We start from the raw sequence: 8,506 nt of genomic DNA on the forward strand, positions 1-8,506 counted from the left end.
CATATCTCAATATAATAAAGGCTATTTATGACAAGCCTACAGCCAACATATTACTAAATGGGGAAAAACTGGAAGCTTTTCCACTAAAATCAGGAACAAGACAAGGGTGTCCACTGTCTCCACTTCTATTTAATATAGTTTTGGAAGTCTTAGCCATAGCAATAAGGCAAGAGACACACATAAAAGGGATACAAATTGGAAAGGAAGAAATCAAGTTATCACTATTTGCAGATGACATGATTCTATACATAAAGGACCCTAAAGACTCTACTAGCAAGCTGTTAGAGCTAATCAAAACCTACAGCAATGTAGCAGGATACAAAATAAATACACAGAAATCAGTAGCCTTCATATATGCTAACAACAAACACACAGAGGATGAAATCAGAGAATCACTCCCATTCACAATTGCATCAAAAAAAATAAAATACCTTGGAATAAACCTAACTAAGGAAGTAAAGAATCTATACAATGAGAACTTTAAGACACTCAAGCGAGAAATTGCAGAAGACACTAGAAAGTGGAGAAACATCCCTTGTTCCTGGCTTGGAAGAATCAATATCGTGAAAATGGCAATCTTACCTAAAGCAATCTACACATTTAATGCAATCCCTATCAAAATTCCAAAGGCTTTCTTCATGGAAATAGAAAAAATAATCCAAAAATTCATTTGGAATCATAAAAAACCTCGAATATCTAAAATAATACTGAGCAACAAAAAAGAGGCTGGTGGTATCACCATACCTGATTTTAACCTATACTACAGAGCCATAGTAACAAAAACAGCATGGTACTGGCACAAAAACAGACATGTAGATCAGTGGAACAGAATAGAGGACCCAGATGTAAGCCCAAGTAGCTATAGCCACCTGATATTCGATAAAAATGCCAAAAATACTCATTGGAGAAGAGACAGCCTCTTCAGCAAATGGTGTTTTGAAAACTGGATAAATATCTGCAGAAGGATGAAAATAGATTCTTCTCTCTCGCCATGCACAAGAATTAAGTCCAAATGGATTAAAGACCTTAACATCAGACCGGAAACTTTGAAACTGCTAGAGGAAAAAGTAGGGGAAACCCTCCAACATATTGGTCTTGGCAAAGACTTTCTAAATACAACCCCAATTGCTCAGGCAATAAAACCACAGATTAACCACTGGGACCTAATGAAATTACAAAGATTTTGCACCGCAAAGGACACAGTGAAAAAAGCAAAGAGGCAACCTACAGAATGGGAAAAAATCTTCGCCAGCTATATATCTGATAAAGGATTAATATCTAGGATATACAAAGAACTCAAAAAGTTAACTAATAAGGAATCAAACAGGCCAATCAAAAAATGGGCTAAAGAGCTAAATAGAGAGTTCTCAAAGGAAGAAATACGAATGGCATATAAGCACCTAAAAAAATGTTCTACGTCACTAGTCATCAGGGAAATGCAGATTAAAACTACATTGAGATTCCATCTCACTCCTGTCAGATTGGCCACCATCATGAAAACAAATGATCATAAATGTTGGCGGGGATGTGGAAAAAAAGGAACCCTTCTGCACTGCTGGTGGGAATGCAATCTGGTCCAGCCATTGTGGAAAACAGTGTGGAGGTTCCTAAAGCAGCTACAGATTGATCTACCATATGACCCAGCTATAGCACTCCTAGGCATATATCCAAAGGACTCATCTCATTTCCTTAGAAGTACATGCTCAACCATGTTTATTGCTGCTCAATTTATAATAGCTGGGAAATGGAACCAGCCTAGATGTCCCTCAACAGATGAGTGGATAATGAAGATGTGGTACATTTATACAATGGAGTTCTACTCAGCGGTAAAGAAAAATGAAGTTATGAAATTTGCAGAAAAATGGATGGACCTGGAAAGTATTATACTAAGTCAGGTAACCCAGGCCCAGAAAGCCAAGCGCCACATGTTCTCCCTCATATGGGGATCCTAGCTACAGATGACTGGGCTTCTGTGTGAGAATGAAAATACTTAGTAGCAGAGGCCAGTAAGTTGAAAAGGAGACATAAAGGGTGGAGAAAGGAAGGGAAGAGGATACTTAATAGGTTGATATTGTATATATGTAATTACAATGATTGTAATGGGGAGGTAATATGATTGAGAATGGAATTTCAAACGGGAAAGTGTGGGGGTGGGGAGGGAGGGAATTACCATGGGATATATTTTATAATCATGGAAAATGTTAATAAAAATTTAAAAAAAATAAATAAATAAAAAAATAAAAACAAAAAAAAAAAAAAAACTGAAGGAGCTGGGGAGATGGTTCAGCAGGTCAGACGACTTGCTGCCCAATCACGGGGTCCTGACAGGGCCTGAGTTCAATTCCCCAGCACCCACACAAGTAGCTGGGCATGTCCATGCATACCTGTAACTCTAAAGCTGAGCTGAGGGCAGAGACCAGAGAATCACTGGGGCTCGCTGGTCGGCTGGTCTGACCAAATACAATGGCAGTCCAGGGTTCAGTGAGAGACTGTCTAAGGAAACTCTTATGTGAGCAATAGTAGTGGACCCTCAGCTTTCTCCCCTGGCCTCCACAAGTATGTGCACAGAGGTCACACCTCTACTATGGTGGTGACCAAGAGGAAGAACCTAGCTTTTCTTCATTCCACTTTAATTTAATTCTCCCACAAAAGAGCTGGGAGTACCAGAAACCGGTTGCTACCCATATTGAACTGTTGATCAGAGAGACCTATGAGGTCCCCAAAACAAGACAGGCTTCTGTCAAAGCACTCAATTGCCCACCTGAGATAAAAGGTAAGACCCTATTGCTGAAGACACCATATGCTGCCAACACAGAACATGGAGAGACCGGGCTGGTATCCAGAAGAGAGCCAGTCCCCAGATGATGGTTAGCGTCTAGTTCTAGAAAGTTCTACGTGAGCTAATGGGGGAAAGTAGCCAACAACGGTGTGAGCAAACAGCCTGACAAGATGTACACAGTAGTGCAAAGGTGGCACACAGCCTTGTCAGGTAACCAGTGGCTTTCTAATTGGCTAAGATATCTGCTCAGCGGAAAGGAACCCATAGCTGGAACTGGAAACCAGGTCTGAATTTTATGGAGACCTTTTAAAGATTATGCTCTCCAACAAGCTCCCACTTGTCTTTGGCTAAAAGAGGGGCTACATTAATCAAATTCTACCTAAATTAACAATGTTCATCCCGTTTAACCTATGCAGACATCACTCTTCATCAGAGAATCTGTTTTTCTTTTTCAGAAGGTTGTGAGACCTGAGGAGATAAACCACCTCTCACACTTCAATCAAGGCCCCGGTGAAACCACAGAGGAATTGGGGAGACAAGCAAGAGTGCTCCTTCCATAGTAAACCTGACAATCCAAGGTCAAACTCCAGGGTGAAGGAGACAGACGCTGGGGATACCAAACACATACCAAAGCAGAAACCCAGAGACTCCTGAGAGCTTATCATGGAAGTAGACTTACAACACACCCACCACAGTTAAAGGATGTTTGTAGAAGAGGGGGCTGAAAGATTATAAGAGCCAAGGGTCTGGACATCATACCCAGAAGCATTGCCCACCCACTCCCAATAACTGACAACTGCTCCCACAACTCATAACCCACAACCCCATGGGTAAAACCAGCCACCCACTGAGGAGGGGTCCCTGAGGAATGGGGGCGGGGAGGAGGGGAAAGATGGCTCCAACACAATGATGTATCCATACAAGGTATGTTTGTAAATAAAACAAATAAATAGATAAATAAATAAATAAAAGAGCTTGGAGCCACACAGCAGCAATATATCAGGATTATAAACAAAACAAGCCACAATCTAGGTCCAACCAGAACTCATGTTTTCACTGAAAAGACAATGCCTATTATTACCCAAGAATTTTTATCCATACTCTTGGCTATTTAAAAGCCAAAATATAATACAGAAAACATAGAAGTGTGTTTCTTCAAAACTGGTAACCACAGGGGCTGGAGGGATGGCTTAGTGGTTAAAGCATTTGCCTACAAAGCTGAAGAACCCAGGTTTGACTCCCCAGGACCCACATAAGCCAGATGCAGAAGGTGGTGCATGTGTCTGGAGTTCATTTGCAGTGACTGGAGGTTCTGGTGCCCCCATTCTCTCTCTCTCTCTCTCTCTCTCTCTATCTCTCTCTCTCTCTCTCTCTCTCTCTCTCTCTCTCTCTCTCTCTCTCTCCCTCTTTCTCTGTCAAATAAATCAAAATAATTTTTTTTAAAAAAGTGGTAACCACAAATTAGTATAGACACAACAGGTTTCCAAGATCCTGACCAGAGCCTTGAAAAATGAGTTAGAAGGAAACACAGCATTTGAAAATGGAATGGTGGAAGGAAAGGCTTAGAAGTGCTTAAAGGATCACTGAAGAAATGAGCCAGTCTGATACAGTGGCTTTGAACTGAACAAAAAGAAGCAGCAGCAGCAGCAGCAGCAGCAGCATTCAGGTTACAAGGACCCTGAAATGAACCTGTAAAACCAGGCTTTATCTCCTTGGCAAGGCACCAAGGACAGACACAAAATGTCTTGTGCTCTGTGCATGGAAAAGTGTACGAGAGGAAAAGCAACAGGGTCCTAGCAGTACAGTAAGCCCAGTGTGCGGTTGTGAGGGTGATGGTGAGCTTGGGTACAGCGGCAAAGAGCCCTCAACCTTAACTCTGCGCCCACTGTCTTCATGATCCTGGGCAAATAATGGATTCTCTTTGGATCTTTATTTCCTCCATCACAAGGATTTCTAAGAGTTAAAATAAATCATCTCTGAATACAACAGGAAGCCAAGAAGGACACCGATAGACAGGGGTCTTCTTCCCATCACTCTTGCCTAAAGCAAGCGACATTCACTTTGTTTTGTTTGCTTTGTTTTCATTTTCTAAATGTTCGTTTGGTTTTTTAATTCTTTTTTTTTTTTTTTTAGTCAGAATCTCATGTAGCTCACCTTGGGTTTGAACTTCTCATGTAGTTGAACATGATCTTGAACTTTTGATCTTCCTGCCCCTACCTCCTGAGTGCTGGGATTACAGGCATGTGTTGCCACATCCAGTTTTATGGGGTGCTGGGAACTAAACCCAAGATTTTGTGCATGCTAGGCAACCACCCTAACAAGTGAGCTACACCCTCAGCCCTGCTTTGTTTAGATTTTCTTTATTTTTTTATTAACAACTTCCATGACTGTAAACAATATCCCATGGTAATGCCCTCCCTCCCCACACTTTCCCCTTTGAAACTCCATTCTCCATCATATGCCTTCCCCCTCTCAATCAGTCTCTCTTTTATTTTGATATCATGATCTTTTCCTCTAATTATGATGGTCTTGTGTAGGCAGTTTCAGGCACTGTGAGGTCATGGATATCCAGGCCATTTTGTATCTGGGGGAGCATGTTGTAAGGAGTCCTACCCTCCCTTTGGCTTTTACATTTTTCTGCCCTCTTCTGCAATACACCCTGAGCCTTGGAAGGTGTGCTAGAGATATTGCAGTGTTGAGTACTCCTGTCACTTCTTTCCAGGACCATGATGCCTTTGTTTAGATTTTCTTATAGAGAACTTTTATCATATGAACATACTGCATATTGGTCATATTCCCATTGGATTATACTCTTACGTTCCTTCTCCCCCAACCCCATTCCTCTGAGGGACCTCCTCCTCAGTGGGGTTATCAGTATTCACTGTGGGGTCATGAATGCACTAGTCAGTCTCTGTGGTGAGAGGCTTTGTTTATATTTTTGTTATTAATTTTAAAATATGGGTAGATTCTCATAAAACTTTGTGTTTTCTCTTCATTGTTTTTCTCATTATAAAAGTAGCTCTTTATAATCTGAGATGTCAAAAAGAAGATAGTTTCTTTCCAAACATGATCTAAGATATCATATATAGCATTTTTATTATTTTAGAAATAGAATTGATACAACTTCCAATTAAGAATAAAATTTTCAAAATAATTTTTGAGACAGTTTCTTACTCAAAAACCCAGAGTGACCTACAACTTAAGCTGATCCTCCTGGCTCATCTTCCGGAGTGCTGTGATTATAGGCATAAACTACCACACAAAGCTTAATGTATACTCAGTCAAAATGCTTTGCTCCAGGGTTATACATATTTGAGATAAACCTGTAAGTCTAAAATTACCAGCTTGAGTATTCTGTTTCCATTGTGTAAACCAAACCAATACTTCAAGAATCATTTTGCTCCTATGGTATTTCTTTCAGTATGAAAGAAATATTAATTTGATATGTCCTCTTTTGAAATATTGCCTTTGCTCAGGATTATTATTATTATATTCTAGATGCTATATTTTAGGATGTTCTGAAAAAAATAAAATGATAACCCTCCCATGGGTAAGACCAGCAGATATTTTAAATTTTCTTTCACAATTATAGTATCACATGCAATTGGAAACAAAAGCTACAGGGAACAAAGTATAATGGATCGTGGTGACTATTTTAGAACAGCATGAGCCTCCTTGTAGCCTACAAGAAGGCTATGTGAGCTGAATGCAGAAGCACTGAAAATGGAGTTTATTGCAGGCTGCACAGTTAACACAGGGCAAATGCACACACACACACACACACACACACACACACACACATATATATAATCTTACAATAGAAGGGTGTTCAAGTAAACTGATTTACCCCAATGAAAACATGGCCCTTCATTCTGTGCATTTCTCCTCACTACAAACTGCACATACATATAAATACATAGTTTATATATTAAAAAAAAACAGTTTTTAAATCACGGACACATTTGGTTCCAGTTGCTCCCACTAATGCAACAAATTGCACGTTCCAATCGTCTCACTAACATTCTAGTTCTTTCTCTTGTGCATAGAATTATTGACACTATAGAAAGTCAATGAATTTCAATGCTTTGCAGCAAGAGTGAGGTTTTAATTCATCATCTCTGTGTTCCAACACACCATGTCTATGTTCGAGATGTAGTTAAGGACTGAAAGAAGAAAATAAAGGAGAAAAATGTGTCGCATTTCATTCTACTCTGGATTTTAATACCTTTGAGGGATATTACCCTTGTCCTATTTCCTTGGCAGTAATTCTCATTGAGTGCAAGGCCACTTTTGTTCAAATTGAATTTTTCAAGCTATGGTCAGCATCAGCAGGCTCTTAATGGACAGAAATCTCCCACATCCTGTAAAATTAGGTCTCTTCAGTTTGAGTGGGACAATATCCTTATACTCCTTGCTGCAGGACTGTAAGCTAATGGATTTGGAGGGAGAAAATAATGACCAAGAATACTTCATATGATGACGCTGTCTTGCCTGGGTGGTGATCCCACCAATCTTCAATGCCTGCCTGGGAACCTGGTGTGCTAAGATAGAATCCTTGATCAGGGGACAGAGGCATTGTTGAATGGCTCCTTCTGTGCTTAAGCACCATGACAGAGAAATTTCACTTTTCATCAGCATATTCATGTATTTTTTTTTTCTGGGAAAACAAAACAAACCCCTATCCATTAGTCCATTTCTCCTAGTCCGAATCATGCCATGCAGAACCCTTGCACTCCCCCTTTCTTCCCCCTCTGCTGTGACTTGCCAAACCGTTTCTGATGGGAAGACCGATGCAAAAATGTAATGGTGCAGAACAAGCCCGTCAGCCTCTCTGCGGTGCACCCATCACAGTGAGAATGTGCTCTCCATGACGCAGAATGAATCAGATGGAAAAGAAAAAAAAAACTACCAGCACAAACAGCATCTGAAGAAATTAATGGCAATGCATGCTGCAAAGAACGGAGACTGCACTGCTAACTGTGGCTGCCAAAAACTGGCCGTGCTGAGACCGGCATCTCCAAAGGACGGGCTGAGTATATGGCAGGCTTTTCTCCCAGAAGGGAAACAAAGCGCTATTGTTTAGGCATGCTTGGACAAAATAAACCTTGGCCTTGGTTCTCCCAAGTTATGTGCGGCAGCAAAATGATTGGTATATGTCAAAACCTCATCTTATCATTTGGAATTGAAGTACCCCATTTTCTTTCTTGTATATTAAAACAATGAAGCCGGGCGTGGTGGCGCACTCCTTTAATCCCAGCACGCAGGAGGCAGAGGTAGGAGGATCGCTGAGAGTTCGAGGCCACCCTGAGAATACATAGTGAATTCCAGGTCAGCCTGAGCCAGAGTGAGACCCTAACTCGAAAAACAAAAAAAAAAAAAAAAACAATGAGATGTAGGTAGATATATGATTGATAGATAAATAGATAGATAGATAGATGGTAAACAGATAATAGGTGATAATTTATTGATAAGTGATAACTAGATAATAGATGATGGATAATGTATTGATAAATGATAGATAGGAGACAGATGTAGATGAGACAAAGAAAGAGATAGTGAGATATAGACATAATTATGATAGCTCATCCAGAATGAAAATTCAAAATACTAATTTTATACAGGTGTGTCTTCAGAAATATTGAGATGTACATATCTTCACAAAAATTGAAAAGGACCATTCTTTACATCTTCTTCCTCCTCTTTAGTGATCTGCCATTGAAAAATAGA

The sequence above is a fragment of the Jaculus jaculus genome, chromosome 14 (genome assembly GCF_020740685.1).
Source record: "Jaculus jaculus isolate mJacJac1 chromosome 14, mJacJac1.mat.Y.cur, whole genome shotgun sequence".
NCBI classification, from domain to species: Eukaryota; Metazoa; Chordata; class Mammalia; order Rodentia; family Dipodidae; genus Jaculus; species Jaculus jaculus.